We start from the raw sequence: 16,401 nt of genomic DNA on the forward strand, positions 1-16,401 counted from the left end.
ACGAACCGAATAATAAAGGACACTGAGCCAGACATCGTGGTCCAGTCGTTTATTACACTGGTGTCGGAAGTGCAACGGCATGTCGAAACAAGTGAGGAAGAAAGTTAATCCGGCGCCTGCATCGGCTTCTTCGTCCGACGACGACGAACTCCCTCCAACCACGGATCCTGTTGGGGTGGTGGAGGAGAGCCAGGCTGAGGCGACCACGGGAACGGGTGTGGAGGATGTTGGCGGGTTGGCGGGTCCGTCGACATTATCAGACGCGGATCAACGATGGCAAGCGATGGCGGTACAACTGGAGGCACTTAAGGACGTCCTGGCGCATCTATGCCATCTCGTCGCGTCAGGGACGATGGATGATGCAAGTGGTGCTCCGCGGGCCGCCACGTTGCCTGTCCTGCCGCCGCCATTGCCCACGCGGCAAGAGGCCGCCATTTTGCGCGCTCCGTGGCGCCAAACCGCCATCTTGGCCACGCCGCGGGCCGACGCCATTTTGAATTTGCCATCACAACCACCACCATTGGAAGACGGCGGGAAGAGGAGTCGGAGTCGCCACCTTACAACGGTTAAAGAATTTTCCGTCGGTGGGGACTGGAGCGCGTTCGCCTGCCGCTTCTTGGCGGCGGTACGCACAGCAAGATGGACCGATGCGGAGGCTTTGGAGGTGTTGCCGACTCTTCTGGACGACGAATCTGTCCGATTCTTCCGTTCCATAGCGACCGATAAGAAGGCAACTTTATGTGGTGTTTTTCAAGAAATGGCCGATGCTTATGAGCCACCAGATGATGCGCATCGGCGATTCGCTCAACGACAACGAGCACCAGAGGAGTCGCCCGTGGCGTTCAGGGGTGCGGTGCTGGAGCTGGCCATGGCAGCTTATCCTGAGACGCCACAGGACCTGCTTGAGCCTCTCATATTAGGGAAGATGTTGGAGCTGTCTCGGGATCTAGGGATCCCCATGCCTGTGTGTGGGCATGAGAAGCTAACTTCCCGGATGGCTGCTAAGTGTCTCGATGCGCAATTCAACCTCCGTCGCTGGAAACAAGTGACGGCGTGGACGGGGGGGCCCGTCAAAGAAGGGGATGCGCTGGGGTGGAACCCTGCGCAGGCCGTCTATGTTCCGGATGACCGGGGCCCTCAACAACTGACGGCCGCCTCCGCTCCATGGACGGGACGCGGCGGGCCGAGACCGCGCGCGGTGCTACCAGAACGGGGCCGTCAGGAGGCGAGGCCTGCGCTTCGGCGCAACGAGGCCGAATGTTTCCGCTGCGGGCGTAGGGGCCACTACGCCAGAGACTGCTGGGCCCGCTTCCCGGCTCCGCCGCAGCAGGAGGCCTCGGCACCGGTCAAGTCGGCTAAAGATCCTCCGAAACAGGCATGTCGGCACGCACCAGACACTCGGCAAGGCTTTCCACCTCACCCACCACCTGTGTTGCGCGATCCTATTGTTGTTGTTAAAGAAAGGCCATCGACGGGGCCTTGTCATTCAGTTACGCAGTGGCGCAAATTGGCGCGGAGAGTTGTCGCGGCCGCTACGGGTTCGTCCACTGTACCGGGGTCCATACAAGGTGTGGACGTGCGCATTTTGGTCGACTCGGGGGCGTCTGCGACTATTATATCGGATGTCATTTTCCATCTGTTGGGCATTCCGTCGGGGGCTGTGCGTCCGGTTTATGGGTCGTGCGTCGCTGCGAACGGGGGTAGCATGGGCATCGTGGGTCAGGTGGATGCTAAGATATCTATTGGGGATGTGTCGGCCTCGGGTGTTGTGTTGATATCGAGATCTTTGGCGGTTCCTTGTTTGTTAGGCACCGATTTTTTGGCTAAGATGCCCATTTTGATCAAAATCAATGAGAATTGTATTGAACTGCCGGGGGGCCGTCAAATCTAGTTTCTGCCGTCGCCCTGGGGGCGACCTGCTTCGGCCGTACAAGTGCAGGCGCTGTCCGTCGCATCTGTGGACATTCCACCTGGTACACAGATGCTTATACCCTTGCGGTATCGGAAGCCCCTGCCTGATCGGCTAGGAGCAGTAGGGGTCTTGTTGTCACCGTCCGCCACGATAACAACCGGGTTGGCGTTAGTGGGGGCACAGACCATCGTCCGGCCGGATCAATTACCGTTTTTACAGGTGCTTAATGCGGGGGGAGAAAACGTCCGTGTCCCGGCCGGTACGGTTGTGGCACATGCCACTACGGCGTTTGCGACCCATGATTGTCCACATAGCCGGGGAGTTGTTGCTGGGGTTTCCGAGCCAAGGAGTTCGGATGATCGTTGGGTTGCTCAATTATGTGACGAAAATTCTTCCCTGTCCATGGAGCAACGTGGTGCGCTGCGTAAATTGTTGTTGACATATTCCGATGTGTTCAGCTCCGATGATTTGGATTTGGGCCGCACTTCCTTACTTTACCATCACATTGAGACGGGCGATGCTGCCCCTATTCGATTAAATTCGCATCGGATGAGTCCTGCGGAACGAGAACACGTAAGGGGGGCAGTGGAAGACATGTTGGCTGCGGACATTATATCGCCATCTAACAGCCCATGGGGCGCTCCAGTCGTCTTGGTTAAGAAGAAGGATGGCAAATTGCGATTTTGTGTTGATTTCCGCAAATTGAATAAGATATCGGTGGCAGATGCGTACCCCCTGCCGCGTATGGATGACTCCCTCGACGCATTGTCGGGGGCTAAGTTCTTTTCCACACTGGACCTCTCTTCGGGATTTTGGCAGCTTCCCCTTGACGAGTCCTCACGGGAGAAAACCGCATTCCGTACGCCGCAGGGGTTATTTCAATTCAACTGTCTCCCGATGGGATTGAATGCGGCCCCTGCTACATTTCAAAGATTGATGGAGCTCGTTTTGACGGGGTTGCAGTGGGAGACATGTCTTATATATTTGGACGATATCATTGTCTTCAGCCGCACATTCGATGAACATTTGACGCGGCTGGAGACAGTGTTCACGAGGATGCGTTCTGCCAAATTGAAATTCAAACCAAAGAAATGTCACCTACTGCAACGGTCCGTCCGCTATTTGGGGCACATTGTGAGCGCTGAGGGAGTGTCCACGGATCCGGAAAAGACGGCGTGCGTCCGGGATTGGCCGACTCCGGCCACCGTGGGGGATGTTCGGCGGTTTTTGGGATTTGCCTCGTATTACCGAAGATTCGTGCCGGGTTTTGCGACGATTGCGAGGCCTTTGCATCTCCTTACGGGTAAAGGACGGAAGTTTGGTTGGGGACAGCCGGAGGAGGCGGCCTTTCGGAGTCTGCGTGATCTATTGGCCACGGCCCCAACATTGGATTATCCCGATTTCGATCACCCATTCATTCTTGATACGGACGCAAGTGACACAGGTATTGGGGCGGTGTTATCACAGTCTAAAGGGGGTGTAGAGCGTGTCGTGGCGTATGGTAGCCGAGTCTTGTCTCCTGCGGAAACCCGCTACTGTGTCACTCGCAGAGAACTATTGGCGGTTGTTTTTTTCCTACGGCAATTTCGACCATACCTCTACGGTCGTTCTTTTATTGTGCGTACGGATCATGCGGCCTTGCAATATGCCCTTAAAATTGACCAGCCATCCGGACAGTTGGCACGTTGGTTGGACACGCTACAGGAATTTTCCTTCCAAATTCAACATCGGAAGGGTGTGCGCCATGCGAACGCTGACGCACTTTCCAGATTACCGCGGCGCGCCCCTTGTAAATGTGAGTCGGGGACGCATAGGTGTTCGCCGATTCCAAACCCCCCTCAGCCGCTCACGTTGGCCGTCGAGAAGTCGGACACTCCGATGGAACCGGGACCGGCTGACGGGGTTTTGAATCTGCCGCGGTCTGTCTGGATCCGGGAACAGATGATGGATGAGTCATTGGTGTCCTTGCGGAAGCGGTCTGCTAAGGACAATGGGAGTCCGAGTACGGCTGTGGGGCCGCAAACCGCTCTCCGAGATGGTCTGCTTATGTGGCGGGAGGGGTTCCAGGAACGTTGGCGCCTGGTGGTACCAACGTCCTTGCGGTTCGAGTTGATTAGAACCCTCCATTGTGACACTCTCTTACATTTAGGGGTGCAGAAGACCTTGTTGACGTTGCAACGTCATTATTTTTGGCACGGCATGGCGACAGATGTCGTAGGGCACGTTCGCGCGTGCCCTGCGTGTGCACAACGTAAGCCGCCGAAACATCCTTACGTGCCGCCTCTCCAGTCGATTCAGGTGTCTCGAGTCAATGAATTGGTGGCACTGGACATATTGGGACCTTTTCCACCATCGGCGAGGGGTAATAAATATTTGCTGGTGGGGGTTGAGTACCTCTCCCGTTGGCCGATGGCCTGGCCGTTGCCTGATCAGTCGGCCGCGGCCATTACCGACGCCTTTTTGTTTGGGTATATTATGGATAAGGGGGCGCCTGAGAGACTCCTCACGGACCAGGGCAGGAATTTCTCTTCTAAATTATTGGCGGAAGTGTGCGCGGGCCTTGGGACTAAGAAAGTACGGACATCCCCATACCATCCGCAGACGGATGGTATGGTTGAACGGCTGAACAGGACATTGTCTGCCATGCTTTGCCATACCGTGAGTGAACAACAATCAGATTGGGATCTGCACATCCCCGGGGTGCTTTCGGCGTACAGGATGACGCCTCATGCGGCTACGGGATATTCGCCGTTTTACCTTATGTATGGTCGGGAAAACGTGCCGCCGGTGGATGTGCAATTGGGAACTGGGGTGAAGGGACCTCGGAAACCACTTCCTGAATACATTCAGGACACGGTTCGCCGAGTCACGGAGGCGCGGGAGAATGCCCGCGTGGCTACGGCCAAAGCCCAGGCCCGGAACGAGCGATATGCGCGACGGTCTGAGGGGGAGTGCCCTTGGAAGGTTGGGGACCTAGCCTGGCTTCATTGTCCACAGGTACGTCCGGGGACCTCGCCGAAATTGCACAAACCCTGGCATGGTCCCGTACGCCTCATTGCGGTTCCCAACCCACAGACAGCACGCGTCCAGATTGGGTCTCGTCGCTGGGTTGTGCATACGTCGCGCTTGAAACCATATGTTGCTCCCTTACATGATGCGTCATCCCCCAATGTTGCCTTGCCGGGGTCTGTTGCTGCTGACTCTCCCCTGCCTGCGTCCATTGATTTTGCTAGAGCGCCTGTCGTACCTGTTCCAGACAGGCCGGCCGTGACATTGCGGGGGACGAGGGGCCCTGCTCGGAGGACGCCTGCCAGGTCTGCGGGACCTTCGAGCCCTGCAGCCCTTCCGACCCAGCTGCGGGCACGGTCACAGGACGAGCCCAAGACTAACTCTTTAGAGACACGGGACGGCGGTGGACTTCCAGCTGCGAGAGGGGGATTACCCCCTGTCGTTCCTCGACTTTCATCGCGTTCCCGTTCTGCGAGTGGGCCGCCGACCGTCCGGGACGGGCCGGCGACCCGCACACGTTCCAAATCGCTTACGTTTCGTTGATTGTTGCTGTCTTGTTATTTTTTTCTTACAGTTGTATTTATTGCATGCTTTTGTACGATCGTTGATGTTGATTGCGTTGTTGTTGTTCTTGCTGTTACATTATATGCTTAGTGTCCTTTAGGGGGGGAAGCTCGGTTCGCCGCATTACGATTTGCTATTGGTCAGCCGAGGTCGGCTGGGATTTTTCTACGGGGGAGGGTGGTGTAATGCGGGCGTAAGCGACCTTCCGGAGGTGACGTCACGGGGGGGTGGAGTCATGTGACGTGGGGGTAAGGTTCGGGGCTTTAAGCGGGTAAACCGGAAGGGGAAGGGGGTCGGGGTGTGAGCGGAAAAGAGTGAGGCCACGCGGGCAAGTGTGGAGAGGGGGGGGGCGCCGACGGCCATCGGGAGCCAACCCCGAAGATAAGAGGAAGCTGCGGAGTGGTGTGCAGCTGAGGAGGAGACAGCCAGGAGGGCTGCGTGTTAGAGGCAGCGGTGTGGCTGCCAGGAGGAGCTGCGGAGAGAGAGAGAGAGAGGGGGCTGCTTGTTAGAGGCAGCGGTGTGGCTGCCAGGAGGAGCTGCGGAGAGAGAGAGAGAGAGCAAGAAGCTGGGAGAGCTGCGGAGGGAGAAGAGCAGCAGCGAGTACAGCCAAGGGGGGCTGTGTGAGAGAAACAGCAGCGGAGCTGCTGTTGTGGATCGGGCCGACATTGGAGTCAGCACCGTGGAGAAGCTACAGAGTAAAGACAGCCGTGTGGGTGTACAGCACGAACCGAATAATAAAGGACACTGAGCCAGACATCGTGGTCCAGTCGTTTATTACAATAATATAGAAAAGTTATTTTTTAAAATCCATTAATTCTTAGTGGGGAAGTTTTATTTTCCATCAGCCGTAACCACTGGCGGAGCCAGTGGGGGTGGAGGCAGTACCCCCCCCCCCCCCCCAATGATCCGATCGAAATCTCTAATTTTGATCGGATCATTGGGGTTTATTAGTAATGAATCAACATTTGCCGACCCCCACTGCCTCTGTGTAGCACATTATTACGTGCCAAGGACTCCGAGATGATAGGACAATAGTCTGAGTCCATAAATGTCAATAAGTGACTCACAGAATTGTGCGCAGTAGCGTATACAGTACACGACTTCCCAAAAGGCAAACACCTTCAGCGAGCGCGATGCCGATCACACACGGTTCAAATTCGACCCTCGATCGATGGCTGCGCCATCGCCGCACACGCGTCGAATAAAAAGCAAGGGACAAGTCCTTACTTACTAACAACTCCTATAATTTTCCATTGTTGGAGCGGTTGCCCCCTACCTGAAAATCCTGGCTCCACCATTGGCCATAACGACAATCGTCGTTTGCCTTTGGTAGCATTCTGATTTGCTCTGCGATGCACAAGAATATTTAGTGATCAACCCATTGATCACTGCTGTTCAATACCAAAACGCATTCCGGTCGACATCCAACTCTGTGCAGAAGGTCTGCGGTCGCACAGCTTGAGTGGACTGATAGTGTTTCACATTGTTTTTCCGAAATGTGAAAAGAAATATACTGATACATTATGCAATGTAAGATGACCCTCGTTTTAAAAGACCAAAACTGAAATTAACATGATTTGAAAAATGTTTTATTGTAATAATAATAAATATACACTCAAATTGTGATATTAGAATATGTTTTCAAATAATTATGTCGGGTATTAAAGTAAAAATAAATCTTCCAAAGAAACAAAGCTATTTCCCAATATTAGTAGATTTATATACAGTTTAAATATCTCTATCTGCTATTTCTATTTCATTGTTTTATATGTTTGGAACTTTATATATAACTAAATGATAGAATGAAAAATCGGTTGACAGTTCTCGTTATACATCGAGTTGACATGGCCCAGGGATAGCGTCATCTCCACTTGGCGCAAAGGTTCACGGTTTGATGCCAGCAGCCGCTATATTTATTACTGCAGATGTATTAACGACAACAACATGGACCGTTTACTTCACAGTGGATGTTAAAGATCCTACGATGTAAATAGTTTGTGCCAGGGTCATGGTTCAAATTTTGCCAAATTAGTAAATTGAGTTTACTCATAAGCAATCATCGCACTCTACTGGCAGACTGATGCCTGTTTGCAAGCCAAGTGCTGAGTCACCTTGTGACCGCACAGGGACAGCTTCCAGTGGGGGAGTGCCCTTTAACATGTTTACAATAAGATGTGGTGTATAAGTAAAGCACTCTCAGATTCCCCAGCGAAAAGGGCGCAATATCAATAACAAAAAAAAATCTCAACACATTCGTGAATACCACTTTGGACTGAAAAGGATGTGTATACAATTGTCCAAGTTTTTACAAATGGACCATCTTTATAGAAGAGAGACAGAGGGGATAATACGAGTTAGAGACTTCACTTTACACCAGGGGTCCTCAAACTTTTTAAACAGGGGGCCAGTTCACTGTCCCTCAGACCGTTGGAGGGCCGGACTATAGTTAAAAAAAAACTATGAACAAATTCCTATGCACACTGCATATATCTTATTTTGAAGTGAAGAAACAAAACGGGAACAAATACAATATTTAAAATGAAGAACAAGTAAAGTTAAATCAACAAACTTGCCAGTATTTCAATGGGAACTATGGGCCTGCTTTTGGCTAATGAGATGGTCAATGTCCGGTTCCATATTTGTCACTGCTAGTCGTAACAAGTGATGCAAGTGTGCATCCGTTAGTCTAAATCTGGTTGGAGATTTCAAATGTTTCATTCTGGAAAAAGTCTGTTCACAGACATAAGTGCTGCCAAAGATGGTTGCCATTTTGAGTGCATGGTTCCTGAGATGAGGATATGTCTCAGAGGGGAGAGATGCATAGAAATTATGAAGGCTGCTTGACTTGAATGCGTCTTTCAGAGAGTCACAATTCTGCAGTTCAACCAGTTCCATTTGGTAAATTGTATCCACATTTTCAATGTCAATAGAAAATGGGTTACGGAAAAGCTGTATGTCCTGTTCATGGAGATGAAGCTCTTTAAATCTAAATTGGAACTTCTTTTGCAATTTTTCCAGTGAATCCACACATGTTTTGTTTGGGAATTGCAACCAATGGTTTTTCCGCTAACAGATTTTGAGTTGTGGGGAGATGGCAGAAGTTTTCCTCCTTAACTTGTTTGATGAGGAGGCCTAATTTTACTTCAAATGCTTTGACATGTGATTGCATATCACAGATGAGCTTCCCCTTTCCTTGAAGTTGCACATTGAAACTGTTGAGTAGCTCTGTTACATCTGTCAGAAAGGCAAGGTGCCATTTCTATTCTGCATCATTGAGCTCTGGTACTTCTTTGTTTTTTGAAAGCAGAAAAGCTGTAATCTGTGGAAGTAAGTCATAGAAACGTTTCAAAACTCTCCCTCGACTCAGCCAACGGACTTCTGTGTGGTACAGAACATCTTCATAGTCAACATTTAGTTCAGACAGAAATTCCTGAAATTGTCTGTGGTTTAGTGCATGAGCTCTAATGAAGTTAACACAAGATTCCACAATTTTCATAACAGAGTCCCACTTCAGTGATTTACTACACAGTGCTTGTTGGTGGATGAGGCAGTGTATGGCTATTGGATAAGAATGGTTATGTTTGTCCATCTCTTGGTTAATGCGAGCAATTACTCCTTTCTTAGACCCCACCATGCTAGGAGCACCATCAGTTGTCACGCTGGCTAGTTTAGCCCAGTTCAGCTCCAAACCATTCACAGTTTGGCAAACTTTTTCATAGATATCCTCTCCTGTAGTTGTTCCTTTGATGCTTTGCAGTGCAGCAAGCTCTTCTGTGACTTCAAAATAGTCATTCGTCCCACGAATAAAAATTAGAAGTTGTGCAGAATCACGAACATCATTGATTTCGTCGAGTGCCAAGGAAAAATAGGAAAGTTTTTTTGTGGAGTTTTGCAAATGCTGATGCAAATTGTCTCCCATTTCTTCAATCCTCCGTGTAATTGTAGGTCCTGAAAGACTCACTGTACTAAATAAATCGGCCTTCTCTGGACACATCTCTTTGGCAACAGAAAGAAGGCATTCTTTAACAAATTCTCCCTCCACGAATGGTCTGCCAGTGCACGCTATTAGCTTGGCAACTTGAAAACTTGCTCGCAGTGATGAAATATTTAGCTGCTTCTGCTTCACAAAAGTATTTTGCTGAATTGTTAATGTATTTTTCAGTTTTTATATTTTATCTTTTCTCACTTCTCTGACCAAACAATCATATTTATCTTCATGTTGAGTTTCATAGTGTCGACGTAAATTGTATTCTTTGAACACAAACGCTATATTCTGGCATATCAGACACACAGCTCTTTCCTTGTACTGCATGAAAAAGTAATCATAAGTCCACTGTTCTTTGAATATCCTACACTCCGAGTAAATTTTTCTCTTTCTTGACATCATTGTTTCCTAGGGAGTCAAAATTGCTATTAGTAAAATACCAATATATATACAGCGCTACAAAAACAATATACCAGCAATAACTTTGCCCACACAGAGACATACAGACTGCACTGCCCATCAATGCAGTCTGATTGGGGGAACTCCGCTTTTACCCCAGGCTCACACTGGTGCGGGTGCCATTAAAAAGTTAATTACACCTGCAGTTTTGTTCACAGATCGCAGTACATCCCCAGCACACAGGAATATCACTGGGAGTGGAGCCGAGGGGCAAGTGAGGGAGCTGAGGGAGGGAGAGCCAGTCAAGCGCAGCCAGGGGAGGGCTGGCAGCCTTAGGCCTTGAGGGCAAGTCCAGTCAATTGGCCCATTGAACCATTCACCAGCGCAGCCCAATGAGTGCCCACCGCCACAGCTCAATCAGTGCCCACCGCCGCAGCTCAATCAGTGCTCACCAGCGCAGCCAAATCAGTGCTCGCCACCGCGGCCCAATCAGTGCCCACCACCGCAGCCCAATTAGTGCTCACCAGCGCTGCCCAATTAGTGCTCACAAGCGCAGCCCAATTAGTGACCATGGGCCGGATAAATGTCCTCGGCGGGCCGCATGTGGCCCGCGGGCCGTAGTTTGAGGACCCCTGCTTTACACCATGGGGCCTGATAAAATATACTTTTAAAACCCTTATCAAGCAAATAATTGTCATTCATCGTTGGAATTTTGCTGCCATTCACTTTTGCAATGTGTCTCTTTCACGCGAACAATAATTGCGCGCAGGAAGAGCTCAACAAATACCCAATGGGGTTGATTCAGGTGTGCACGTCGTTCATGGAAGAGCCGCCGTACGTGTCGGTGCTGGCCCTGGTGTGTTGGAACGAACAGCAGCGCAAGAACAACCTGCACCTGTTCCACTGTGAAGTCATCAAGGCGAGACTTTCCCACAGCAGCGCGACGATTGGACAGTAAACCTGCCACACACCACACTCCTCTGGCTGAGATGTCCCCTTTCGCATTGTGCCACTCAAGTGTCTGCCTCTCCGTCACGTGTCCTCTCTCTTGCGCGCACGCACACACACCCATTACATCTACAACTCTCTCTTGTTATCCTCTCTTCCAGTGGGGGTGGCGTGGGCAAACAATAACAAGACGAGCCATTTTTGTTCGAATTCGGTAAAAAAAAAAGCTCAAGATTTCAAGAGCCTCAACACACTGTGGGCAGTGCCGGATTATCCTAGTAGCAAAAGTAGCTACATATGCTACGGGACCCGCACTTTAAATGCTTTCAAGTAATCAATTCCGGTTCAGTGATTCTGCACTTGCTTTATTACTTTAGTACTATATCGCCTTCAACTTTTATGAACGACTGGGTGTTTAAGATTAGCGATTTATCGTATTATCTGGCTGTATAGAAATGAAAACATACAATTACTTTACTATGCAAGTAAAAAATGTGTGTTTTAATATTTACATGCTTTTTATATTTAGGGCCCCTTTATAACATATACTACAGGCACTATCTTAATCCGGCACTGACTGGGTGAATATGAGACGGTGGTGGTCCTTAATAAATAACTATCACGAAGCAGTTCATTAAAGAGCCACACACGGCTCCGGAGCCGCAGCTTGCCGACCCCTGCTCTAATTCCAAACTCTCCAGCCGCTCACGCTATTGTGCCATGACGTTCGTAGCATCCTCCAGCACCAACGGCCAATGTGTTGTATATATACTGCCGGATGAACGCCTCGTGATGGCCATTATCCATCTCGCTCCTGCACACGAGCCGATTTCGTTCCTCCGTCTCCGTGTTGGCCGTAGCCCTCGCACGCGTTTGCTCTCTTGCCTGCCGCTGCATCACCAGTCGGTCCGCCAGTCACCTTATATTTGAGCGACGTATCCTGCCCAAGCATACACTCACTTTTATAACAGTCAATACGATGTTATCTAGTTTGCGTTTGTCCTCCGATCCACGTGTCCTTCTTGTTGTTTCTCGTTGAAACTCTCTCCGCATTATTCGTGCACCGTTCATTTTTGTGTGCCAGTATTCATGTGTCTGATCCTTTGCATGTCAATGGAATTATTCTCTAATTTAAAACGCAATTTTTTAGGCTGCTTTTCATAATCAAACGCAGTTTTCCAAAGGCACTCCCCGCTTTTTCCCTCCTTTCTCATAATCATCTTGATCCCGGTCCTTCCCTGCTCGACAATTGCCCCAAGATATCTGCAACTCCATCGAGCGAACAACACCGTGCTGGCTGAGGCCGTGAGGATGGTTCGCCATCAAAGCGAGCTCACAATTCGCACCCTCGCGCCAATTGTAATGACGGCCACCATGGATTTTAAAGTACAGTCGCCTCGCATTTTACCCGCGTTAGCGTGACGCGATTTTGTAAATCGCGCGTTAAATGAACGCGCACTTATTTTTGCTCTGCGCGCACTATCATTGAGATAGCGCGCGCCTCCAGCACGTTGGCCACGGTGCACGGAACTTGCTTGCGAGCTGATCGTTAGTCGGAGGGGTTTAGGGGGGGCAGGAAAGTAGAGTAGCGATGCTGGCTGAGGTGCAGCAGGGAGTACTGCCAACAACCACCACAACAGGGGCAGCAGCATCACGAGACGTATACCTCCTCGCACGCCACTCTCCACTCCTCCCCTCCACCAGCCCCACAGTATAGCCACCACACTTAATCATCTGACTACGTGTGAAAACATATTTTTGTTTAACTTGATTTTTTATTGATTTAAATAGGCTGTTACTCTCTTTAATACATGTTGGGGTAGAATTGTAAATGCATGTTATTGTAACCCGTGAAATATATAGACGTAAGAGTGAGGTTCGATAGCATGCTCTCACTAACCACCACCATTTCATTTATTTCTTATGGAAAAATTATTTTTAATTTGTGCGGTTTTGAGTTACGTGCCGTTTTTCGAGAATGCAAAACCCGTGTAAAATGAGATGCAGTTGTAATCGATTGGTGAAGACTTGGCGAGCGCCACCGATTGGATCCTCTATGTCCACGCGTTAACGCGTAGGCAAGCGATTTTCCAATGCACGAACTAACCCACAAACACCTTTTATCGCTTGTTGCTGCAGGCGGATTTGATCCGGAGTGACATCGAGAGTGCGATCACTGACAGGTTGTGTGGAAACGTAAAGAAGCGACCAGAAACTCTACGGTAAAGCCAAGATTTTACTCGCACTGTTGCATGAGCAAAACACAAGTCCTTCATGAATGCAAATCATGATCCTTACAATGAATGCCTTAGAGCAATGAGAATATACAGCTCGCAAATATAAATATATGTGTTAGTAACGGTCAAATTAAATCCACGAACGCCGGACATATTTTGTTTTTAAACACTTCTTTGATGGAAGTCACACTGTGTGTTTCTCTTAAATGTTTGCCTCCTCGTCCTCCTTCAGGAAGAATGCAGAGAAGCTGAACCACGTGGAGCCCTCGGGAAACTCGGAGAACAACGAAAAAATGGTGCCAGAGATAGCAGCAGCCTGTAAACAGCCTGGGATTGAAGACATGGATATACCTCAGTTGCCAGGAACACCATCCCAGAGTGAAAAGAAAAGTCGTATTGCTGCATGGACGGCCAGCGTAGCCAACCGAGGTATTGTTTTTCACACGCGAAGCTAACAGTTCCCCCCGCCCCCTCCATATGGCTTTTAACAGAATATTGGGGCAAGTGCTGTTCGTGAGTAGCAGCACCTATGAAGGCCGGCAGGCACACGAAGGGGTGGGTGGCCAGCACCACGCCCCACCGTCTTTGTCTCCCCAGTGGCGATGTTTACTACACCGCACCAGGCAATCATTTCAGGCCGAGTTGACCGAGGGGAGGTCCAGGACCAGTTCAAATATTCGTCACTGGTGTTGCAGCGTGCTAACAACTGTGCCACCGCGCATACACACATGCACAGACCAATATTGTAATTGAAATACTTTCACGAATAATGATTGAATAGAATACAAATATGCGTCTCTTATCGCTGAAGCCAAGGTTGTTCTGCTGTTAGAGTCATCCATGAATATGCATATTATGAAAATGTGCACGGCTGAACAGGGACATTGCATTTTATACGTGGAAGAAATAATTCTGGTTATTCATGATCACACTCTCAATGCAAAACGTGCGCGTAGCCCCGAGTGTGCATCGGCGTAGTCAACTGCTGACGAGTGGATGATGTTGGAGCGGTGACTTGGTCTAGCTATAGCACGTTCGCTGCTCGTTACAGAGCTTCACGGGCCAAACTTAAGCGAATGCTGCGGAATTGAGAATACAATTCGTATTTTAACAAAACAAAAATTACCTTTATGTTCGCTTGAAAAACGATTAGCTGGAAACATTCTCTATGTTGCATCCAAAGGGGTTCAAAGAGGCAATTGTTTCACCCGAGGAGCAGATTACAGGTTCTGAAGCTACCTGGAACATTTGAGAAGAATGTACACACAGATAATGAAACGGACGGTGTTGAATAGCAACTTGAATGGTGCTTTAGGTGAATCCGACCCGATTAAAATGTCCAGCGACTGGTTGCAAAGCACATTGATGATGGGTATTACATTTTTTTAAGTGATTGAAACCAGTTCTAAATATTGACCCAGCAATAACTAGGAGAGAGATATTTATTTACATGCAGGATCTTTGTTTGGCCACTGAAGAAAATATGTGGATTTTGTTATCCGGTGGCAAAGCGAGAACATTGATGTTTGAACAGAGAGGCAGTGTGTATTGGTGTTGAATTTCAAGGATAATAATTTGATTAAAAGGCTGCTGTAAGGAGTGCTCAAGACTGAGAAAGGAGAGCAAATGCAATACTGGCTGGACTGTGAGCTTCTCGACTGGAAATACGACGTAAGAGATGCATTGCATGCTGTACATATCATAGATTTAGAATAGGGCCGTGTTCATTTAGCCATTGACTTGATAGCGATGGTGGCAAATAGTTTACAACATTACAAGCAGTGTGCAAACATCACGAATATTTTTTTATGAAATTGTCACAAAGCTGGTTGAACTGCTCAGTCAATCTGTTTCTTATCCGTTTGCCTGGATGAATCACAACTTCTGTGTTTATGTCCAGATTAGTCAGCCAGGAAATGTCTTCAGTAACTGTGTGGTGGATCGCTTCAATGCATCTGTTGAATGTTTTGAGTACTCAGTTTTTGTACTCTGCATTCTATGATGTGGCTGGTGTTCATGTGATGGCATGCTGGGCTTTATTTAATTTTCGACGTGTAAAAGTAGTTATTTATCTTTGGTGAGATGTGCAGATTCGATTGAATTCGTCCATTTTTGTTTTCCAGTTAGTTTAAAGCCCACATATTATTGAGTGGGATCAGTTATCAGGTGTTTGTTTGGGATATTGGTGTTCACCGAAATATATCACCATTTCTCTTTGGGCCCTAAATGTAGAAAATGACAAGAACTGTTGCTCAGCTCATCTACAATTTGTGCAATCTCAGGCAATGGAATCGGTATATATTTGTGTTTAAATTAAGTTGGCATTGATTGCCGATTTGGATGGCTTTGATATGGCTGCATTCGTATACAGTTATTTTCTGTCTGCACAGAGCGTCAGAGTGATGGTGTTGACTTTAGGTACCACTGATAAGCCTCCATTGTGGCGTTTAAGATGCTATCCAGTTGTTTAGTGTTCAAATCGTCTGGATAGTAAGATATGTTTTTAATTTTATTTCGCCAGCTAAGGCCCACTGAGCTGTAAAGCTCTTTTTTCAGAGACGACCTTGCCACAAATTATAGCTCAATGAAGTGGCTTATCATGTGGAAATTTATAGCAGCCAAATACTCGAAACGCATACTTCTAAATATGGAGGGAAAAATTCCATGCGACCACAGGGATAACACGCAAACTCCAAATATGCATACTCTTAGGTTCTTTCGGTAAGGTCACGTATGGAGAAAAATAAAGTAAAATAAAAAATAATATATCACGACGTTTCGATCGCGACACAAGCGGTCGTCCTCAGGCAGAAAAAAAAATCCAGCAGTGGAACTACTGAACCAGCGAGAGAGCTGTTACAACAAGGTTATATATGTGGTGAAGGGCAAGCAAGCGGGGTCTGAGCTGGAAAGGAATTCCATCCCCGAACGCAAGCATGTCAGTTGTTAATGGGGGAGATTAGGGAGAGAGATTAGTGAGAGAGATTAGCATGAAATGAGCTTCCGTCGCCGCACAAGAGCACCGTCCCCGCATATGCGCACAACAGCAGTGTTAATGGGAGATTAGCACTATGTTGATGCGAGAGATTAGGCAGAGAGATTAGGGGGATTAGCAAGTTAATGTCATGTCTATGTATAGCACAAACTGCTGCGACGCTGCCAACTGCGCTGTGAGAGGCAAGCGCGCCCACGAAAGAGAACCACCGCAACGGTGGTCGCGCCAGTGAGACACACAGCCCATCACACAGCTAGAACCATCGGTACATCGAGGCTAAGGGAGCAGAAGTTGCCATGTTAGTGAGACCCCAGCCCGTTAATGCAGAGGTACCTAATCGGGCAATACAACT

General features: G+C 48.7%; 1 pseudogene; it reads left to right on the plus strand.

Moving 5' to 3' along the window:
• LOC144933710 (epidermal growth factor receptor kinase substrate 8-like) overlaps positions 1-16,401 on the plus strand; it is a 42,255-nt pseudogene that overhangs the window by 7,888 nt on the left and 17,966 nt on the right.

The sequence above is a fragment of the Lampetra fluviatilis genome, chromosome 8 (assembly GCF_964198595.1).
Source record: "Lampetra fluviatilis chromosome 8, kcLamFluv1.1, whole genome shotgun sequence".
Lineage (NCBI taxonomy): Eukaryota > Metazoa > Chordata > Hyperoartia > Petromyzontiformes > Petromyzontidae > Lampetra > Lampetra fluviatilis.